Source organism: Phalacrocorax carbo, chromosome 2 (assembly GCF_963921805.1).
Source record: "Phalacrocorax carbo chromosome 2, bPhaCar2.1, whole genome shotgun sequence".
Taxonomy (NCBI): domain Eukaryota; kingdom Metazoa; phylum Chordata; class Aves; order Suliformes; family Phalacrocoracidae; genus Phalacrocorax; species Phalacrocorax carbo.
Window position 1 is genome coordinate 8,857,463 of NC_087514.1, and position 23,879 is coordinate 8,881,341.

The 23,879-nt window shown below is 43.4% G+C and overlaps 1 long non-coding RNA gene across 3 annotated transcripts in view; it reads right to left on the reverse strand.

Moving 5' to 3' along the window:
- Window positions 1–22,648, reverse strand: part of LOC135311845 (uncharacterized) — a 42,940-nt gene extending 20,292 nt beyond the window's left edge. For 2 of the 3 annotated variants that reach the window (XR_010371374.1, XR_010371375.1), the window contains exon 1: window positions 22,523–22,648. This is a non-coding gene — a long non-coding RNA (uncharacterized LOC135311845). Of the gene's footprint in view, window positions 1–18,350; window positions 18,432–22,522 lie in introns of all 3 variants that reach the window. The other variant, XR_010371373.1, reaches the window with a different exon arrangement.
- Window positions 22,649–23,879: the final 1,231 nt, after the last annotated feature.

The following is a 23,879-nucleotide window of genomic DNA, read 5'->3' on the forward strand; positions in this document are numbered from 1 at the left end:
CAGGCCATGGTTGTGGCCCAGGTGGAAGCAGTAAGTGGGTAGGAGTGTGTGAATATGGATTATGAAGGACTAATGACAGGATAAGGAAGCAACAAGTGTGTGTGAAATTAGTAGCATGAGGGAAGGTTCAGGGCTGGGAATGTGAAAAACAAGTAAACGTGGTAGAAAACAGACATTTTGTGCTGAGTGAAGTGAGTGATGATGGGATACAGGATGGATCTTGAATCTGACTGCATCACAGACTAAATTTTGCAAGGTGGTAAAGGCAAGAGTGCAGAAGACAAACTTGTCCAGCAAATAAAGGAGCAGCAGTAATGCACCCTGAGATGAGTAATGGTGTGCAGCATTTCTCTTCTCTTCACCCCTCCTGACTCCTTTCTGCTATATGAACAGTCAGAAACCTCTCTTGTCCTTCTTTGTTCCACCAGTACAGATTCTAGAGAACTTTAAAAAGGCAGTTTCATGACAATACCTTCTCCTTGTGAATTCTGGTAGAGGGGACATATTTTGATAGGTCTAAGAGGCAGAATATAAGTAGTAAATACTTTAATGGTACCATCCATATTATAGAAATTGCCCAAACCTGTAACTGGACATACAGAAGCAAGTTGCCAGAGGTAACTTTATGTATTTCTTCTGTGCCTGGAACATCCCAGAGCCATGTAGGAGCATAAAGAGATGGCGATACCTTGCAGAACAAAAGGGAGTGAGTGGTAAATGTGACATCATGTTACCCAGAATGGTTTCTCAGTGGAACCTTGACTTGGCATCTCACTGTGATGTGGACAATTCAGGAGGAAGCTCCTTTTACAGACTGCTTAGTTTTCAGCGGAAAGGAAGGCCGGGAAGATCCAGTGTCTCAAATGAGAGTTAAGTAGGACGCAAGTGTGCTGAGGCTTTTCATCCTCTGCCTGCTCTGTGCATGTTCAGTTACAGTGACAGTGCCCTAATTACAGCCCCTCTTTCCAGCTGCTGCAGCTGCAGTGAGGCAGGTGCTGGTTATGCAAAGGCTCTCCAGGGGTCAGAAAAGTAGGTTTGGTGCAGCTGAAGCCCAACAAATAGGTACTGGGTAGCATCTAACATCTAAAAGTTAAGGAGGTTGTTTATATTAATAATACGGGTTTCCTCCACCATCAATACGGAGAAAAGGAACCACAGGGGGCAACTTTGCTGAATTCCTTCTCTTGCTAATTATGAAAGAAAATGAGGTGATTTGTTTACATAAGGCACCTGCTTTACAGGTGGCTGAAGGTAGGTGAGATAAAGCCCCAGGTCTTGTCAAGATCCCAAACATTTACCTTCAGAGAGCAAAATTGCTTGGGAGCATTTAGAAAAGAATCAGACACTGACCTTTAATGGTAAAAATGAGTTTGACTCTTTTGGTACTCTGTGCTCTTTAGAATAAAAATGCCCAAGACCTCACTTGCTTATCTGCATAAACAACAGTCCCGGTAGTGCCTAGTCTTTTCTTTATTTCCATCTATAGCATGGATGCTCTTGTGTTAAGACTCTATGATTAATAAGGCACACATTAACGACACTCAGCTACTATTTGATACAGGACAGAGTGTGCTCCTGGGCTTTCTGCAAATGTGTCTGACTAGAGTGAGCTACACAGATGGACAGATTTACAGCCACCAGCTGACCAGTTGTCTTTCCTTTCAGTCTGCTGATGAATTTCTTGAACAGGAATGTATGGAGAAATTAATAAGATATATCATACTCGTATATCTTTTACCCTGGTAACACTTTGGGCTCATCGAGTACTCTCTTCTTTCTTCCAGAAATAACTAACTACATGGGTATTTTGAAGAAAAAACAACCACCTTTCCCTGCCAAACTAAATTATCAAAAATTCTCCATAACTTTGCAATGTTATACAAGAAACAAAGGACAAATTCTTCCTGTTTCTGAGGTGACTAGATGTTGGGAAAAGGTATTTCCTTTATCAAACTTAGTTTTATTATTATAGGTTGTGAAAGTAAGAAGAATTCTACATCTGTCAGATTTCAGGCCCAGTCACAGCCCTGGGTTACAACGTAGATTTGTCCTTATAGTCATGATTCATTTACTGAAGTTTAGTGTAGACCTGCTGGGATTTCTTTTTGGTAGAAGCCTGGTCCTTATCCTTAACTGCACTTCCAAAATTGTTCAAATTAAAGTGGATTTAACTATGTGTTGCCTATGGAAAATAGGTAAAGTAAGTCCCTAGTCCAGTGCGAGGATCATCTCTACCTATGGGGAGATGTGACTGTAGGAAGGATACATAACAAGGTTAGTGCACACCTAGCTAGACCAGGTTGCAATAGTCTAACATCCAAGTTGCTTCCAGGTGCCCAGCCACGCCGAGAGTTTTCACACTCTGCCTTGGTTGGGTGCAGATTCAGTGGATGATGAGGATGTTAACAGCAGCTGTTTCTGCAGGTGCTTCTGTGTTAAAGTTATAGCAACACTGACCTCTTTTTAGATGAGAGAGGTATCCACTCCTGTCTGCTGTGCTCACATCACTGCAGTCAGATCTTCCATTTTAGTGTGGATAAAGCCCCTCTGTGGCACTCAGATCCTAGGGCACCGGTTAAAATGAAGCAAGTGCCATGGGGGCACTGTTCTTTCCTTTAAAGCTAAATTGCAATAAACTAATTGTTAATCTAGGGCTACAATAACACAATTACCCCAAGATAAAGGACAAGACTCTAAAGGAAATTATTCATAGGCAAAGCCCTCAGCTGAAACTCTCTTGACTGAAGAGAGATAATTTTCATGCAGTTTAATATTTTCTAGATTATGAAAAATTTAATTCAGTTCAGTCATATTATATGTGAGAGAAGCAGGGGTTTTTCCAGTGAAATGTCCTCCATCAGTCAGTGTTCTAGATGACTTAATCTAAATTGAAATAATATTTACAAGAGGGTTTCTATTGGTTTAAATTCATACTTCCAGCTAAACTATTATGGTTTCAGAGTGTCTGAGTTCTCATTTTATTCTTCAGAGTGTTGGGGGTTTTATTTTACCTTTTTCAGTGCAGTGAAGCTAAATTAATAGAAAAGCGCTATAGTAATTTAAGGGTCTCTACACAGAGTTTTTTTGCCTTAACTGAAAAACTCAGAAAATCTCCAGGTGAAGTTGACTAAATGGATTCAAGCCAGTGCTATGAATTCTGCAGCAGATGTGGCCATCCAGGGATTTGCAGCAAGTGTCTGCAACTGTGTCTGCTTGAATTCAAGACTTTTATTATTTTTTATGCAATTCAGTACCAAGGAAAAGCAAGGCAGATGAGAGACTGGGGAAAAGGTGTGGGGAGAGGGCTCTTGTGTTTTGCCAAGGCCCTCCTCTTCCTCCCTCTCCATTATCTAATCCCCTTGGAATACAGCAGTTCTCACACAGCTCCTATCTGGTGAATTAATGGGATTTTCAGAGAGGAAGAAAAAAGAAGGGGAAAAAAAAAGCCCTTCTGAACCAGTACAAGAAGAAAAATTCCACTTTCTGTATCTTGCAGTGTATCTGCTTAGGAGTTAGGCGGGTTATGCTGTAGCAGCTCTCTTCCTTTAAATATTTATTTCAACCAGTGTAACTATACCCATTTAGGGATACAGCTCTTCTGGAATTAGAGTCTTGATCTTGTTCAACCTAAGCCTCTCTAGTACTGACAAATTAACTAGTAACTGCTATAAACTATACCTCCAGTGGAACATATGCTTCACTGACCAGAACAAAAGAAGTACCAACAATGGTTTTCTGGTGTAGGCAGAGGCATTTAGATTTTTTTTTTCTGCTACAGCAAAAAAAAAACCCCGATGTTTTTACCATAACACATTTTATCCTCCCTATTTTGAAGTTTTCAGTCAAATCTTTATCTGATTTTAGCTGAGCCCTACTAACTGCCCAAACCCCATGGCAGCCTCTCCTAAGAACTACCTGAGCAATCATTTACCCTATTGTATTTCCACAACAGAATATCCCTGATATATGTGTTACTCTGGTTTCAAGCCCCTTTTTGTCCCCCATTTTCAAGAAGATTTTGACTTCAGATCACGCCCTCCAGTACGTGCCCCCAACTCTCATTTCCTCAGGTTAAGCCCAAGAGAATCCACCTCCCAGGTGTGGGCAAACCCATTGAGACCTGCCCCTTAAGCCCAGCGTGAAGCGCTCAGCCTTTTCAGAGGCAACACAACCGTTCTCTTAGCCTTGACTCTGGCTGCATGCCTGACATACCCCACATCCTAATGTGGTGCTGGTAGCTGGGTAAGTAGGGCAAAAGAGGAAGCTGGAATAAATAGGCATTTTCTACCCCAAAACGCAAGGGAGACCAAGGAATAGCACTTGAGAATGCTTTGTTGAATGAACTGATCTGCCAGCAGGAGATAAAATGGGAATGGAATCAAGGAAACAGTCCCAACGCCTGCACACAGCCTGATGGCTCTGTCTCTACCTCTGACAGGGACCTGCAGAGTCTTTTATACTCCAGCAATGTTTTTGCAGTTTGTCATGACAGTTAAGGGTTCTTGAACAGAGAGTACAAATTACACACGCACACATGCTTCACCCTCACTGATCTCGCTGCAACAGCACCACTGAGAAAAGTAGATAGGAGGCTCCATTTTGTTGCCACAGGACATGAATAAATGTCATTGACTTCAATAGGAGTTATTTGTATCCTGCAGTGGGAGACTAGCACCCTGGTATTGCTGCTGCTCTCTGGCTCCTGGTAGCTGGATCTCTGCAGTAATAGCAGGGCTAATCCTGCTGCCAATTTTCTCTCTGTTTTTGTTGTTCTGTGCTCTGCTTTTATTGAACCAATCACTGACTATTAGGAAGAACCTTTCCCTCTGGCCTCTTATTCCATTATCGTTCATTATGAGGTTTTTTTGCACTTCATCTGACACATTTGATGCCAGGCTCTGTCAGAAATGAGGCTCTGGACTTCAGGGGTTCAGGATGCACTGAGAGCTCAGAGCTGCAGAATGGGGAACACTGCAGATGCAAAAGCAAGAGCAATATAATGTGCGCATTCAGCAACATGAAATACCATTCCTTCATTTTGCTCACCCTCATTGCTGCAGCTGGCAGAGGTGATCTACATGTTCCTCTGTGATCCCACAGCCTCAGAGTTTTCCAGCCATTTCCACTTCAGAGTACTGCATTCCCAGCTCTCTTCATCGATGTCCCAGCATGCAGGCATGTGCTAAATAGTTTTTACAGGCTCATCATTTGACTGACTTCAAAGCTGGGAACCCAGTTGCTGCCTCTCTTAAAAGATAAGAAAGGCCAGCAGGACAAGGGTTGTTTTTCCTGCCTTTAGTTTGTGCTTGTCCTTTGTGAGTAGGTCAGAGATGAAAGTTGATCTGTTTCATGTAACATTGGTCTGATTTCTTTCAGTCACTGTTGGATTAGCTTCTCACATCTTTGTCCAGAAAATGTTTTTTCATCACCTTGTAACAAAACCTCTCCTTCCCTGGTATCACACATTTGTATTGAAGGAGTGTTGCCTTTGCTTTTTGTCTATCTAAGGTTAAACAGCACTGGTCTGCCATGGAATTTACTCTCTTCAAAGGAGCCCAAAAAAACAAGGTCCAGTACAAAAAGTATGATCTCCAGAACAATCTCTACAGCCAAAAGCTCCTGTGCAATAGGGTCCTTCGATGGCAACATCTTACAGGTGTCTGAATTTCTGGGCTGACATGTTCATTATTCTGCACTGGAAGAACAGAATTCTTATGCATTAAATGGTCTCATATATGAACATAAATATTTTTCTGAAAAAAACTCAAAACTGGAAAATTTACACAACTGTATTCTTACCTATCATGAACACAAAGGTGTGGGTTTTCCAAGGAGCAGTGAATTTTTCATGGCAAATAATTTATTTCAATACTATTTTCCTCTTTCTGAGTACAGTTACCTCTTATTTATTCACTCTTCATGTGCTAGGTACATGCCCTTTCCCATTCAGTTTTGGTGTACAAACCATTTTGCACATAACTTTTTGTAAGTAAGTGTTTTGCAGAAATCTGAGACTTCTGATCAGTGTTGCAGGGATTCCCCTGGGAGGAGGGATGCTCTCTCTGATGCTTCTTGACTGAATGACTGTTGTTACCAACTCAGCCAGCTGGAACTGTGGTAGGAAAAGTGGTGCCTATCCTTTTTAAACCAATGCACTCTGTCCACACCAGCATGCCTTCCAGCATCTGAGCTTGAATGAGTATCAGCATGGGTTCAAGTTTTATAGATTTGCTTCTTGACTTTGTTTCATATCATGCATTGAAGCCTTCTAAGTGATGGATGCTATTCCTGGTTTTGTACATCTTTTGCTTTTGGGGTTTTCAAAGGGAAGTAATCAACTTAATCTAAAAACTTCTCCAAATAGCAGGCAGAAAAAATAGAAAATTATAAAAAAGATCTTTGCAAGGCAGTGCAGCGATGTTCTTTGCAAAGCAGGAGATTTGCCTGGCATGGAGTAACGCTATATGCACACACTGTCCATGCTTGTGCTGGAGAGGGAAAGTTGAGACTAGTAGGTGGCTGAAGATTAAGCATCAGAGTGGAAAACAAATTCAAATGAAGCTCAGAGTCGCATAGGCATAAAGAAATGCATAAGCCTTTTGGGGGCGGGTGACTCACATGGGTGTAGTTTAACTTTCTGGGTGGGAGTACAGAGGAATTATACCACTTTTTTCCTCCCAGTGTGGTGCTACTATTTCTAGTCTCAAGAGATCCTGAAAAAGAAAGCGCTGAGAAAGAAAGAGACTCCACCTTTTCCCTAGAATAAGAAAAATCAATGTTTTTCTTCTACGTATTTTCTTCTCTCCACCCCTCCCCTCCCTTCATGTTATCAGCATTAACAGTCACATCTGTATTTCCTCTTTAGGAACTTGCTTTGTGCCAGGCTGTTTTGATTAAAGGTTTCTTTAGCTTATCATGCTGGCTCATTAACAGTTTTTAAGATTTGAGTCATATGGTTTGTTCAGTGACATCTCTCTTCCCCTCAGCTCCCCATCCCCCATGCCTCCTTTAAAGGTTTCTCGATGTCAAACCGCTGGATGTTTCCAATTCAGAGCACAGCATAGGCATTGTGTGAATTATATACGTCAAACACTGAAGTTCAAGAGAGCTGCGGCGTATGCTGAATGGTTGGAGTTCAGGGGTTATTTGACAGGAAACATCTTGATGAACGACCTCTCCTTTCTGCAGCCTGCTGTTTTGTGTCAGCTCTCAGGGATGAACAGCAACCCCAGCCCAGACAGGGCCCTTCTGTCCAACCAGTGAACCAAGCTCCTCACTTGTTTCCAGTTGCTTTGGCTAGACAAGAAACAGCAGAGCTAATGGGCAGAAGGGGATATTAATTTGCATTTGAATACAGCCCAACACAGTTACTCAATGTTACTGCTGGCTAATGGGAAAATTAAGCTAAAAGGGAGTTAGCATATGGAAAAGAAATGTAGCTGATGCTGAGAAGACAGGCTGCAGTTGCAGTGAATTAGTGGCCACAGCTGTTGCACGAGATGCCTTACTGCTCTCGGGGCAGGTAGCATTGCAAAAGTAAATATTCCCTTTTACACACATTTTTTTACACAGTGAGGAGTGCCTGGAGAAATCAAATCAACCAACAAGAAAAAAAAGGCGGAGGGAAGTGATGTAGCTGCAATATTAAAAGTTTGGTGATGAAAAAGCCACGGAAGCAAATGAATGCAAGGGGAGGTATCCTGCTTTCCTTAGAAAAGCAATAAAACCCATAGAAGTGTTTCCTTCCATTTGCGGCGGGCCACCACTGTTTTCCAGGAGTGAGTCTGGGTAATCGCAGCAGTTTTCCCTGAGTCAGAGCCCAGACAGAGCCCAGAGCCAGATCTTTATCCATGTTGCTATGTGTTAGTGTAGCTGAGAGCAATATGTGGTTACTGTCTCAGAGCTGTTGCTTTCTTTCATCCCCTTTTTGTCAGGGTCTGGGTTTCCTTTCCTGGACGAGGACCTGACCAGAGTGACCCTGTGAGCTACCTGTTGTCCCAGGGAAATCAGGGGATGGGTTGAGATTAGAAAGAATCACACAAGCAGCTCGCATGCAACTCTGGCTCTTTCATTTCATTCAGTCCTGCTTTGGTCAGTAGCAGTCACTGTTGTGATCCCACTGTGGCATGGGCACACTGCAGAGTAATGTGGAAAGCCTCAATGTCCTCTCCCTATTTTCTTTAAATGCTTTTTGTTTTTTTTTTTCTTTTTGTTTCATTTTGGGGTTTTTTTGTTTGTTTGTTTGTTTTTCATAAGTGAAGTGATATCCCTCTTGAATAAGCTTTAAACATATACAAACCCATCAACAGACATCTTCACCCCTTTTCTTACAAGACAAACTCTAGTCAGAGCATTGCTTTTCCAAACTGGCAAAAATTTGCATCATTAAGCCAATCTTTTTTAACAGTACTAAGACCCTGCAGTGTTCAATACAGTGTTCACCCAAAACTTTCAGTACTCTTTCAGTTTTGCCACATGTGCTCTAGAAAAATAAAAAGTTATGGAGACGTTTGAATAATTTTTTTTCCAGAGTAATGCCTAGGATTTAGTTACACATCTGCCAGCAGTACTGGTGTGTGGTTAAAGACATTTCATGGCTTTGAACTTCTCAAGCATGACTGTAAAACAATATTGTCTGTGCTTCTTATTGGTTATATCAGATGAGTCCCACTTCAGTCCTTTATTTGCTTTGCTGATCTCATTAGAAATAATTAAAGTTTTTATCTGGTTCACATTTAGTAGCTTTGTTTAGCTTGATTTTTTTTTATTTTTTTTTTTAACAGATCATTTACTTCTGAAGCCTGTTCCATGCTGCCGTTCACCCAGTGTTATTACTAAATTCTTTCTGAGGGTTCACTACTTCCCTCATAAATCATTATGTTCCCATTTAGCAAATTTAATAACAGGATCTGGTTTCAATCCTCCCTGCACAGAAAAGCCACTTCAGCTTTTCATTCAGACAAGGAATTTGATGGAATGTGCCTGGTGCTCAGAGCATCTCCCATCCCTTGATGTAGTTCCTTGCCAGGGCCAGCTGTGCTGCTTAGGGCTGGGCAATACAGGGACATTGGCCCTCCTTACCTCTGATTCTGGAGAAAGAAAAGGGAAAGGAGGAAGATGACAGGAAAAAAAAACAAAACAACAAAACAAACAAAAAAAGATTTTCATCAGTCTTAAGGAAAAGAGAAAGCATTCAGGTTCCAAGCTGAAAATTCCTGAAAATTCTGAAAATCTCAAAAATTTATAGGGGGCTGGATTTTGAATAATTAAGGTGTGTGCATTAAGGGCGGTTCATCCTGAGTGAGCTCAGCAGGCCTGTGCAGGACATCCAGATGATCAGGCCCAGCAAGCATCCAACCTGACCAACCTGATCTTCTATGACCAGGTGACTCACCTAGTGGATGAGGGAAAGGCTGTGGATGTTGTCTACCTGGACTTCAGTAAACCCTTTGACAGTTTCCCACGGCATCCTCCTAGAGAACCTGGCTGCTCATGACTTAGACAGGTGTGCTCTTGGCTGGGTAAAAGACTGGCTGGATGGCCGAGCCCAGAGAGTTGTGGTGAACGGAGCTAAATCCAGTTGGCGGCCAGTCATGAGCTGTGTTCCCCAGGGCTCAGTGTTGGGGCCAGTCTTCTTTAATATCTTTATCAATGATCTGGATGAGGGGACTGAGTGCATCCTCAGTAAGTTTGCAGGCGACACCAGGGTGGGTGGGAGTGTTGATTTGCTTGAGGGTAGGAAGGCTCTGCAGAGGGACCTGGACAGGCTGGATCGATGGGCCAAGGCCCATTGTATGAGGTTCAACAAGGCCAAGTGCCAGGTCCTGCACTTGGGTCACAACAACTCCATGCAACGCTACAGGCCTGGGGAAGAGTGGCTGGAGAGCTGCCCAGCAGAGAAGGACCCGGTGGTGTTGGTTGACAGGCAGCTGAACATGAGCCAGCAGTGTGCCCAGGTGGCCAAGAAGGCCAATGGCACCCTGGCTTGTATCAGGAATAGTGTGGCCAGCAGGAGCAGAGAGGTGATAGTGCCCCTGTGCTCGGCACTGGTGAGGCCACACCTCAAATACTGTGTTCGGTTTTGGGCCCCTCAGTACAAGAAGGACATTGAGGTGCTGGAGCATGTCCAGAGAAAGGCAACAAAGCTGGTGAAGGGTCTAGAGAGCAGGTCTTATGAGGAGCGACTGAAGGACCTGGGGTTGTTTAGGCTGGAGAAAAGGAGGCTGAGGGGAGGCCTTATTGCTCTCTACAGCTACCTGAAAGGAGGTTGTAGCGAGGTGGTGTTGGACTCTTCTCCCAGGTTGCTAGCGATAGAACAAGAGGAAATGGCCTCAAGCTGCATCAGGGGAGGCTGAGATTGGATATTAGTAAAAATTTCTTCACTGAAAGAGTGGTCAGGCATTGGAACAGGCTGCCCAGAGAGGTGCTAGAGTCACCATCCCTGGAGGTATTTAAAAGATGTGTAGACGTGGCACTTCAGGGCATGGTTTAGGAGGCAAGGTGGTGTTGGGTTGACGGTTGGACTTGATGATCCTAGAGGTCTTTTCCAACCTTAATGATTCTATGATTCTGTATACAAAGCCAGCACGGTCACAATGCTTTACATTATTTGGACATTTGACCCTGCCTGTATACCCTCAGAGAGGAAGATATACCAACTATCACCATATGGACATGGAGCAGCAAAAGGACTTGGAGCAGTTCACAGCTCGGTCATAGGCTGTAGGTATGAGGACATGTTACAGCAAGGTGAGAAGGAGGAAAAATTCAGCACCGAAGCTACTCCTTAATGAACATCTGTCCCATTTTATGTACCCAGGCATCATTCATTTCAGGGGATCACCATTCATGCATTAGGGCAAGTGCAGGCATACAGGCATTTACTAAGGCATAGCTGTAGTATATCCACTCATTTGCTTACACCACAGTCATATTTTCAGGTAGATGTTCCTCTAAAGCTTGTTGATACCTGAATACTGGCATGTACATAGGCGTTGGTCTTGTTCTAACACATGTGCCTTGATTTGACCCATTCAGTGCTTTGCCGAGATGTTAGCTGACCCTAGTACAGAAGCCCCTTGGGAGCTTGTGATGTCCCCTGTGCCATGCCAGCTGAACACCTCACTTTTAGACCTGTTTTTCCACCTGTGAACTAGGGAATTGTATTCTCCCTATTTCTCCCTAAATGTATACCCAGGACCCTATCTTTCCCCTCTCTCACCAAGCCTTACTGGGCTAAAAGAGGTGAGGTATGATACCACCATCCCAGTCCTGTTTCTAAGGGTGTGTGACCACCTTTACAATACCCCGCAGCACGGCTGAGCAGTGGTGCCAGTCTCCCTCTGGCAGTCTCAGCTTAGGTAGTGGCTTGATTCAAAATCCGTTAAAGCTAGTCAAATATCCTCTTTGATTTCAGAGCACTTTGGACTTAGGCTTCTTTCCCATTTAACAGGAGTCCCTTCCAAATCAGCTCCAAGGCACATCAGTTGGATGCTGTGCAAAGTTTTTTCTAGTGCCAGTTTGGGCTCTGTGGGCATTAAAGAGCACAACACCATACTTGACTTTCAGTCAGACATTCTGCCAGCACTTGCATTTTGAAGCAGAGAAGGTGGGGAGAGGGTATATAATCTCTCATGTAAGTGTATGAAATGTGCGCTATTAGAACATAAGGACACCATAATGCTCTTATTAAAACTATTATTGTAATGAAAGAGGATTATTTACTTTGTAACCCATAGTGCTTTCCCAGAAAGTAGTTTCTGGATATAATTTTCAATTTTCTTTGAACCAGATGTATCCCTGACCACAGTTGTTCTTATAGCTCATAGATGTTGCCACTTTTAGGGCACCACAGCAGAAAGGAGCACCAGGAAAAGTGAGGGTTAGAAACCAGTTTTTGAGATGGTCAGGGTCACAAATCTGGTATCCATGGGCAGGACCAGAGCTCACCTGAATGAACAGCATGTTTGGCTTGCTAAGGACATACTGACATCTCCATCCTGTGCTACTGCAGGCAACATGGAAGAGCAGAAACTGGGAAGTCCCTGACCTGGCAAGATTTCCCATTGTATATCAGCATCATACAACTGCCCTTTAAGCTCCAGTCATATCTAGGATTAAAGAGAGTTGTTGGGGTTAGTAAATAGGAATGACTTCATATATCACATTTAAAACTGTTGCTCATGTCTTTGGTCTTTCTTAGCATCTGGATACAAACAACTAGGAAGCTCACCTGGCTTGGTTTCATTTGAAACTGATGATTTACATTCTGAAAGCTCAGCTTTTCTGTAGACAACACAAAGACTTAATTGCAAGCAAAGTCTTCTCATCCCTTGACATGTAAGAAGCTTTGTAATCACAGCCTGGGTGCCAGGCAAACCAGAACCTCAGAGGGTCTTTCCCAAGTGCCCTAGAGAAGACAAAATTATGGAGGAAGTGAAAGGAGTTCAGGAAGGAAATTCATCGTTCAAGGTCCTCCTAAGTCCAGGGAAGCTGCATCAATGTCTTTCCATGACTGTAGGTTGAAGCAACATGAAGCAAGCCAACTGCAAATCTGTGTGTTACATTTCAATGCACACGCACATGTACATATTTCACACGCAGTCCCCGGTGCGGCTGGCATTATGGCATGGGCACAGTTAGCCAGAAGAGCTGTCACTCATCAGCTGCAAATTTCTTCCAACAGGTAATTGGTCTTTTTCACCACCAGGAGGAACAGGGAGGGCACCGCTAATTCATGCAGCTCTGCACTGGGTATCAGCTTCCTGTCTCACTCTTCCCAGTGCAGGTCACACAGCATTACTCAGACTGCCAAGAGGTTTGACTCAAGCCTCCATGGATCCCAACAGCCCGATGAAGGATTGCATGAACTTGTTAGGTGGCTGAGCACAATGCGGAAGCCTCATACTGTCTCAAAAATGGGCTTGCTCTGGAAGTGAGTGACCGCAATCTAGCTTTGTGTGCAAAGCCTGATTTGCCTATTTCATATTTCAGCTGTGTTCAGACATATTGACTGTGATGTGAACTCTTGGGTACACAAATGTTAATGATGATATGTGTAATTTCATCATCCACTGTCACTAGTGAGGTCCCCCAGGGATTGATATTGGGCCCTGTGTTATTCAACATCTTTATAAGTGTTCTGGATAATGGCATCAAATGTAGCCTGATGACGTTTGCTGATGACACCAAGTTGAGTGGGGAAGTAGACACTCCAGAAGGGAGAGCTGGTCTGCAGGGAGATCTGGGTAGGCTGGAAGAGTGGGCCAGCAAGAACCTTATGATGAAGTTCAATAAGGAAAAGTGTAAGATCATGCACCTGGGAAAACATAATCCGGGAGTGCAGCACAGACTGGGATCCACCTGGCTGGAGAGCAGCTCTGTGGAAAGGGACCTGGGGTTCCTGGTGGACAGGAAGCTCAACATGAGCGAACAGTGTGCTGCTGCGGCTAAGAAGGCCAACAGGATGCTGGGTTGTATCAAAAAGGTCATCACCAGCAGAGATACAGAAGTCATTATCCTGCTCTACTCAGCACCTGTCAGGCCACACCTGGAGTCCTGTGTACAGTTCTGGTCCCCGCTCTACAAAAAGGATGTGGACAGGCTGGAAGAGGTCCAGAGAAGGGCCACCAATATGATCAGAGGACTGGGAAGCTGCCATATGAGGATAGGCTGGGAGAACTGGGTTTGTTCAGCCTTGAGAAAAGGAGGCTCAGAGGGGATTTCATCACCGTGTACCAGTACTTAAGGGGTAGCTACAAAGAAGATGGAGAATACCTTTTTACACGGAGTCCCATGGAGAGGACAAGGGGGATGGACACAAGTTGCTCTTGGGGAGATTCCGATTGGACATCAGAGGGAAACTTTTCACAGTGAGAACCGTCACCATTGGAATAATCTCCCCAGGGAAGTGGTTGGCTTGGCCACGTTGGACACCTTTAAGAGTTGTCTGGACAGGGTGCTGGGCCATCTTGTTTAGACTCTGCTCTTCCCAGAAAGGTTGGACTGGATGATCCCTGAGGTCCCTTCCAACCTGGGATTCTGGGATTCTGGGATTCAGTAATTGGCAGCCGTACTGCCTATGGAGCTCTGAGTTCCTGACCAGCACTGGCACTTTCCTGAGCTCAGTTCCCTAAAGTGACACATGCACATACAGGAACAGGGCCAGAAAACACCATAAAGTGTTGTGGTTTAACCCCAGTCGGCAACTCAGCCCCACACAGCTTCTTGCTCACTCCATCCCAGTGGGATGAGGAGTGAATAGGAAGGGTAAAACAGAGAAAACTCATGGCTTGAGATAAAGACAGTTTAGTAGGTAAAGCAAAAGCTGCACACACAAGCAAAGCAAACCAATGAATTAATTCACTACTTCCCATGGGCAGGCAGGTGTTCAGCCATCTCCAGGAAAGCAGGGCTCCATCACACATAATAATTACTTGGGAAGACAAACATCATCACTCCAAACATCACTCCTTTTCTCCTTCTGCCCCACAGTTTTATTGCTGAACATGACGTAATATAGTATGGAATATCCCTGTGGTCAGTTGGGGTCAGCTGTCCCAGCCGTGTCTCCTCCCAAATTCTTGTGCACCCCCAGCCCACTCATGGCATGAGAAGAATAAAAGGCCTTGGCTCTGAGTAAGCCCTGCTCAGCCATACCTAAAACATCCCTGTGTTATCGACACTGTTTTGGTCACACATCCAAAACACAGCCCCATACAAACTACTATGAAGAAAATCAACTTTATCCCAGTGAAACACATTACAGGCCAAGGCTGAGGCAAAGGCAAGAGATTCAGTTTCACCAGGATATTCCAGCTCCAAAGATTATAAAAGAGCATTGCAGAGATGACACTATATTTTGCCCAAGGCAAGGTCAACCCATCACTGACCATTTGTCACCAGCTGTGCTGGGGCCCTAAGTTCCCGCTGTGCTGGTTAGCAGAGCCCTAATCATTCTGTGAGTATGGCAGTGAAAGCAGAGGTCAACTAAGCACCAGATTCTGACTTTTCTTGGAAATTCAGAGTGAATCCAAAGTCACAAGAAAGCTTTCAGATTAGGCTGACAATATAATAAAAGCTGTAATGGAACTGTGTTATTTAAAGGTAGGAACAATTTTTGAGACAGAAGAAGAATTGGAAGAAAAAATTTTGCCATGAAGATGACCCCAGCTGCGGCCTGGTCATGGCCACGTGTCATTGGGTTTGTCCTTTACCTCTTCTCTTCACACTACAGCTGCATCCAGGCTTGCACTAGCTGAACAAAGCTGTGGGCACAGCTGCTGCCCATGCTGCTCTGACAGGTGATCCAGCATTTAGTTTTTCTGTAGTCAAGATGACTCCAGAAGTGGCCTGTGGTCTGTTCACAGCTTTGTGAAGCCCTTGCAAACCACATGAATCTCAACTCAGTGGCATGCTTACAACCTCACTTGAGATCACAAGCCTGCCCCAGCTCTTACTGCACATGACTATGTATCTGAGCCCTGATAGGACCTAGAGACAAGCTGGTGATAAAAGGTGTCGTGGTACTGACATGCCTTTTCTCTTCTTCCAGGTGGCAGAAGTAATTGCATTTGGTCCTCTCTGTACGTCTCGATGCAATCTGTTGCACGGAGACAGGATGGGTGGGGAGTTTTTGAGGGGGTGCTCTTGCTCACTTCTTTTCACTTGGAGTGTGAAAAGGTCTAGAAATCCTTCCATGGACACAGCTCTTGTACCTCAGCTCTTCCTGTGCTGCCCACTTGAAGGTAGTAGAAGCAAGCACTTAAACAAGGTGCACTCTTCTACCAGGGTTTGAGTTACCCCGGCTCAAGGGCTGTTAGGTGTGTAACTGTGAGGCTTGTTTTCCTTAAGAATTCAAGCCCATATTAAAAATAGATGTCCTTTTAGACCACGTGGTGCCCATACTTTTGATGTGTGGAACATGTCCTCATATGAACCCAGTGGCTATTCAAACCTGCAATGGTTTTGTTCATTGTATTTATCTGAGAGAGCTAGGACGAGAGCCTGTCCCTGTATCCTGCCTGCACGCTTGCAGCCCTTCCTGAGAGCTCATTAGGCAACTGAATTGCATGTAGGACCTCACCGAAAGCCCACTGGAGCCAGTGAATGGTTTTCTATTGATCCAAGCCCTGGTACTGCAGCAGTACAGGCAAAGCAAATTGTGCAAAGTTTCTGCTTTCAACCCATCAGGACAATATTTGAATTTTCCTGCTTTGCCTTTTTTTTTTTTTTTTTGTCTTTTTTGGACTTGAACTATTTGGTTCAGACAGATTTCCCCTCTATAAATCTGCTTGCATTTCTAAATGCAGTTACTAGTAGGAGGAAGATGAGCAACAGGCAGAAAGCGAGGCAAAACGGCAAACGGACAGTAAATGGAGCTTTCTTTAACACACCAACAGCCAGGAGAGAGGAAGTGAACCACAAACTACTGTAACAAGAGTATTAAAAACAATAACAATAAATCATAATATATTATGGCTTTGCAATTAAATAGCATCCTTTATCTGATGAGCTCCTTGTACTTTATGAACTTCAGTTAATTAAATCTTCTCTACACACATGATATGCAGAAGGCAGTAATCTTCAGCAAGAGTTTCAAACAACAGCATTAGCTGGGAGCGCAAACCACACTGTCCTTCCCCAGGAAATGAGCACTTTGCTTTGGAAAAATCATGTTTGCTACACCTGCTCTGGAAAAGCTCCTCCTCATTCAAACAGAAAAGTAGCTGAGGAAATTAAAATTTAATTTGCCTGAGTTTAGACAGGGCAGTTTAGGGCAAGCGAACCAGAATTTCCCCAACAACAGCTGTTAAAGTCTGGGGGAAAATCATAGCTGGAAAAGAAGGAAAAGCGAAGATTACACGAGTGCTGCATTAACTGCAACATCATCTAGCTTTTCTGCCTCCTGTTTGCCTGATCTTCCCCTTGCCTGATTTGCTGAACCAGTGACAAGTTAGTTTTCAGCCTGGAAACAAACTTTCTTTAAAAAAGTAATAAAAAGTGTGGGTGTCTCCTATGCACAACTTAGAACAGCAGCACCAGCAATAGACTGGGAAATGAATGCTCCTTTAGGTGTATGCCAGCTGTCAGGCTTACACTAAACAATGTTCTTAATTAGTGGTAATGAGTTGGCAAACTCCTAAAAGTTTGTAACCAATTATTTTTTATAATTATGATCACTTAAAGACAATAGCATATTACAAATTATGACTAACAAGGACAATGCAAATGTCAATTAGAAAATAAGGCTCTAATCATCACAACTTGCCTTAAAGCACAAATCACTGCAAGTGCATTTTTTTGTTCAAAGGGAAAAAAAAAATAGGGAAAGTCAGTGCTGGGAAAATAAAGAGCTGCACTATTCTGCTTCCCATGCTGGATGCTGAAAGGATGATGCAGAAAGTAATGAGAAAGTGCCATGAAATATTACGCAAAGAGACTGTCCCCATGGTGTTGCACCTGGTGACCAGAAACCACCTGCACTTTCAGAGCAGCCCTGTACTGGGGGAGGCAAGTGTGGTCTGTGCATCCACGTCACCACTTGCAAGGCACCTGCAGTGATATCCAGTTGCCTTGACAAGAGCGGCTAGTGCCATTTTATCGAACTTGGGATATTCCACTTAATTTTCAGCTGGCTATTTCAGACTTATTTGACTACCCTACACATTCACACAAGACTGGCAGATATGACATAGGACCCATGGAAAAACTGTGCCCTCCTGGAGGGGCAGCTGGGAAGCAGGTGGGCTGTGTGAGGCAGCAAAACTACATTAGATGCCTGTGTTCAGACATCTGAACCAAGCAAGGAGTGATTTCAGGTCCTATCAGCCTTGTGCTGGCCTTGCAACATCACACTTTGACTGGCTCAGTAGGGACCTTTCCCACCAGACTTTCTCTGAAAGTTGCCAAGCATGAAGGTATAAGGCAAGAACAGAACTGTGAGCTCAAAAGTATGTTGTATATTCAAGCAGTGCCATGCCGCAACTGCCTGATTGTCATCTTAGGAAGGAGAAGAAAGAACTGTATTGGCATTTGGAATAAAATGGCTTTCTCTGTGGAGGGTGTACAATTCAGATCAGTCACCGACTGAGCACATTCAAGGGAGCTTGTAGCACAGAGCAGGGCTCTCAAGGAGTAGCATCTCTGGGCTTGCAAAACTTGAGTTTCTGTGTGGGTGGTGACAATGAAGGCAGGAGTGGATCTCAGGTTTCAGGAGTAAATCCAGTGATAAAAGTCCTTTTAAGAACTGTCTTCAACCTGTCTTACATTGTTGGCACTATTGAAGATCAGAATTTTTTTTATTATTTTTGTGGGGTTCATTTGGGGAGATATATATTTTTTGCCCCTACCTTGAAGAACACGGTAGAAAACAATCCTCCTGGAGCACAAAGTGAGCATTATCCAAACGCTGTTAAATAGAAGAGATCAACCTGCAAAGCAAAGGGAGGAGATGTCTCCCATCCATCATGGTGACACTGCTGAAGGCCAGGAGATGAGGGTTTGATTTCGTCTACTCTGACAGCACTCATTCAGCCAGTGAATCTCTGTCACATTGCACGTAGCTGTGAAAGGTAACTGGCAGCATATACATGACTTATAGATACACAGACACAAGCAAGCATGATGAAAAAAATATCAGCATAATCTAGAAAGCAAGGGACAGGGTGTGAATTATTCTCCCCTTAGAATATGGGTGCTCGAAACTGTCATTTGTGCTGCACCAACCAACTCAGAAAGCCGAGTCTGTGTTCAGCATACAAATCTTGCCTTGTATATCATATCTTGATAGGTTCAAAGTGGATTTTGCCAGGGACTAGGGATGTCGTAGCTCTTTCAGTGTGTGTGTTAGGTTAGATGTAGGGTTATAGAGCAGGAGCTGGGCCATTTGGCAGACACACATCCTCCCTCCTGGCCCCAAGTTTAGTGGTTTCTTCCCTCCATCCATACCTAAGGAGCACTTTTGACATTTACAACTATGAAGGATTAAAGTCAGTATTCTGCATCCTCAGAAAAGTTCAAGTCATCCAAAAATATCACAAGATAAAAGGAAAGTCACTTTTCTTGGTACCCCTACCTTTCTCACTTTTTATTCCTTTTTACCGTGACATGACTGAGTATCTCTAAGTCATTGACCGCAGCATAATGTAGTTTTAAGTACATTAGCTTAGGTACTGATAGAAGTCTCGCTGTAACAGCTTGAATTTCGCACCAGCAGAAAATCCCATTTGAAAAGCCTGGCAAATTAGGTCAGGCTTGAGCTCTGTACTGGCAAACCCAGATTTCTGCCACACTAGCCTGGACAGATGGAGGATAGCTCTAACTGCGGTTGACTTGAAGTCACCACCATGCTGACAGGGTGGGTGTACAGCTTCAGGCTGAAAAGTCATCTTTTAACTTATATGAAAATAAATTTAACTGATGGGTAACCCCTCTCCAGATGTCCCACAGGGAACAGCAGATATATTACTGTGTTTAATGACAACAAGACCTCTGAGAATGGCAGACAATTAATGTTACATGGAGATTGAGACGGTTGGACGTTCGGTACTGCCCACCTAGCTGTCTGCTTTGGTTGCAGATCAATGCTTAAATTCTGCTCACTGGTACCTCCCAGATTTTGCAATTAAAGTGGAGGATAAACCAATTGTGAGCTCCTTGGCTGGGGCATCTTTGCATCTTCTGCTCATGTGCCTGGATATGTTATCCATGTTTACAGGCCGTATTTACATTGCAGAGCTACTTGCAGAGATACCCACCCTCACCACACCCAAGCCATTAATGGAGCAGGACACTATAATCACCTCAGCAGATTTCTCCCTGAACAAATTAGATTTTTTGAGAAGCAGCTGATTATGAGCACTTTCCACATCACAGATAGACTCTTTGCATGGTGTTACATGGTGTGTATGTCCCAGCCCTCTTGGTGCTGTATCAGAGCTCTTGCCATTGGGCTTTTTTTTTCAGCTTCATGCAAAAAGTAGGGTATGATTCCCAGGGAGCCTAACAGAATCATAGAGTCATTTAGGTTGGAAAAGACCTTTAAGGTCACCAAGTTCAACCGTAAAACAAGTTGCAGGAAACTGCAAAGTCTGGGGGAAACATGTTGGCCCAGAAAGAGCTTTGCACAGTGGTTGCTCAGACCAGGCTGGAGGAGCTCACGGTTCAAGGACCACTACACTCCTCTGATGCTGACATACAGTTAGTTCTCTCTTGTGCATGAATTTACATCGGTAGTTGGCACATGTGTATTTGAATTACTGTTTTGACTAGTCAGAGAAAACCATTAGATTAAAATATTATTTTACAATTACATACCTGTGTTTTCCAAAACCTACAGAACAACATATAAAATAGCCCTGAAGCAAAGAGACATTGTCAAGAAGTTGTCCCACCTTCACACTAGCCAGTGGGTAGCCAGTGCAGGTGGCTGTGTAGCTAATACTTTCCGTACAGGAATATAAAATAACTAGTTTGAATCATACCTTTTAAGGCATTTTACTAGCTGGAACATCCCCCGAGCCTGCACAGTACCCAAAGCAGGGCAGGGACTGAGGCACACATTTTGGCTTTATGCATTTGCTACAGGCTGAGAGTGAAGGAATTAAACAGCTACAAATATTCTGGCTGGAAATATTCATCTGAGGCCAGCTCCTGCCCCTAGAGCACCCCTGCAGCTCTACTGCATTTGTTCTCATTTCCTAAATGTAACTGAGGGTGGGAGTAGGACCTCCAAAATCCTTTTTCAGTTTTCCACTTTTTTCTTTAAGCTTCTGCTGCCAAAACCCATCATGCACTGATGAAGGACAAAATGAGCAACTCTGAAATGCAGTTTAAATTGGTTGGGAGCCAAAAAGACAAGGAAAAGTAGAGTGAAAAAAACTTGAATATGCCTGGAAGAAATGGCCATCTTTTTCAGAACTGTACTTAGTAATTCTATCATTATTATAACAGAATGCAATGTCATAAAATGGGCATTACTCTTATTCATATATGGTTTCATAAAAGTGACAGAAAGAGCAGCTTGTGGTGCCTCTTAAACAAATAAGAAATTGAAATGCCTCAATAACATTTGGAAATTCGAGATAAAGCCAAAGCCCCATGTCTTATATTTAAAAATTACCAGCTCCTAAAGCAGGCCTGCTTAGCCTATTGTACAATTAGTGACAAATACGGTGCCTGTGATATATTTAGTGCATGGAAAATAGAGCTGGTCTGTATGATATATGATGACTGGATAATGATTGCAAGTAATGGTCTGTTTGTACATCTGAACACAGCAAAGAAAGCAATTAGCCATCACTGATGGGCTGTCATGTTTCTTTAGCTTAGTTGAGATAGAGGAGTGGAGAGGAGAAAAGGAGCTGTTGGAAAAAAAAAGACAGAGAAAGGCAGAAAGGAAGGACAGCAGAGACAGATTGTTCCCAACACCCAGGCTGGGTGACTTGGGTGCCGTATTCTGTCCCCTGCTTTTTCTCTTTCAGTGGCTGATACTCTTTCCCATCTACTTTCATTAGTGCTTCTCCACTTCCCTGGCTCCTGGGCATTCAGCGTGCCTGATCCACATGTCTCACCCTAGACAATCTCATTCCTGCACTTCTTTTTCCCTACTTCGCTGCTTGACCGTGCCCTTACTCATGCCCCAGGTCATAGATAATTCTGTGGAAAAAGCAGCTTAATGCTGAGGAGCTATCACTTCCTTCCTCTCCCCTTCCCCTTTCCGCCACCCCACCCCCCAAAAAAAAACCCCACAACAAAAGAAAAGACAGAAAAAGAAAAAAGAAATGTTGACTTATTAGATAAGAAATAGGGAAAAGAGCTAAGAATATTATTATGATAAAACACAGATCCACCATGTACATTTGAGTAGAGACTGTGCAAAACTTTCCTAGGAAGTAGAAAATGTTCAAGGGGAAGGAAAATGTGATTTGAGGAAACGGACAGCAACTAAGGAGACTAGTGCTCATCAAGCTGCAAGTATAGAAGAAACAGTTAACGGGGACTGTGAGAGATATATAAAATAATGAGGCCCAGTGAGTTGGTGATGAGAGAAAAATTATTCCCAGTCCCTGCCAGTTGACAGCCAGGGGCTTTCAAATAAACCAGCTGGCAGGTCCAGACCAAAGCAAATCAAAGCAGGATGTTTCTTCAGACAACATACTAATCTGTGGAACCCCTGCCATGAACGGCATTCCTGCCATCTCCCTCTCTAACTTTACTTTCTAATTCTCTCCACCAGTCTAGACAATATTATTTTCCTCTGTCAACTCCATTCCCCCGTACACCTCAGAAACCCGCTCCACAATATTTTCCTTGTGCGCATCCCTTTCAGCTCCCAGTAGCATCACTGTAGCTAGCTGGGTTTGATATTTGCTTTTACTCTTCTATTAATTGGCATTAATGTATAAGGCAGTATCCTAGAAACATTTCCCTTTCATCCTGAAAGCCACGTATGCTTTTTACAACAGCTAGAATCCATGAGTTTTGTCATTCCCTGTATGTTGTAAATGCAGAAGATACTGACCTTCAGATAGCAGCTGACACAATATTCATATCAGATTTCCCCTTCTGCTCAGCTTGGGAGGGAAGTTGTGAACGGGTCAACTGTGAGTTTACTTCTGAATTGGGCTTTTCTGCAGATGAGGAGGTGTAGGACTGGGATTCAGGTATTTTGAGAATGTTATCTGCCATCTAGCTCTCTTGTCTCCAAGTAAATCAGTAACTTTCTCAGGGTCACTGGGAGTCATCACAGCCAGTAAGTTCTGCAAAAGTGCTCATCTTATTTTGGTGTACAAAGGGCTGATGCCGCAGAAACTCCAGAGGCAGTTTCTCTGCCTGGAAGTGAAAAGGAGAGGGTGCAAGACTGGCATGAGAATGTAGTAGGAGCATTTCCAGATTTTCGCACCCTTGTTACCCAAAACAGCATTAAAAACAACCTTTTTTAATCTGTAGTAAAGAGCAAGCTGGCTGAGGACTTCACAGGAAAATGCAAAATGCTGAAGGATATCACAGAAATAAATGATACATTTGACCTCAGGTCAAACAGAAGAGAGAGAATGAGCTTCAGATAAGAAAGCTGCAGGTAGGAGGGAGTGTAAAATATGAGGGGAAATACAGGGCCAGGGTAGAAACAAACAGTAAAAATACATTCTTTGTTCTTGAGCTTTAATTTCTGAATGGCTGGTTGAACTTTTCTATGGAGGAGGTTGTATGTGGTTTATGTTTGGAGGGGTTTTGTGGTGTATTTGTTTGTTTCAAGGAATAAAGCAACTTCTGTAAAGCAGTAAGTGAATGGAGTTTTTTTTTTGGAGTATACCTGATGCTTATTTGAAGGAGAGGGGGAATTCCTTAGACTGACATACAATAAACAAAGTTACAAAAAGCTGCTGTAAGTTACAACAATTCAGCACAATTTCACTGGAGAGATGGACACTCAGCTCCTTCAGATACTTTAACATCTGTGCATACGGTGTTTTAAAGTCTAAAGCATGTTACTTTTTGTTAGTCAAAACATTTTCATTTCTACAACATTCAATTCTGAGATCATCCCACCTGCTACCCAATGAATTTTCTTGCCCTTTTGGCAGCATTGTATCTATTAACTTTTATTTAAAGGAATGAGAAGATTGAAAAAAAAAAGCTTCATGATAAGAAACCATGAATGATCAAGTTGACTGTTTGCTTTTCCTCGCTCGTACAGTGAAAGAATTAGTTATTACAAAATCTACCTGCAAGAACTGTAGTTTCTTTGCCAAATCTTGTCATCTTGTTGGGTTGCTGTAGGGTCAACAGCCAGAGACAGTATGCACACAGGCCCTCAATGACGCAGTTGGGTTGGGCCAGAGATGGACTTGGCAGCCACCATGGTTAGGAATGAGCTT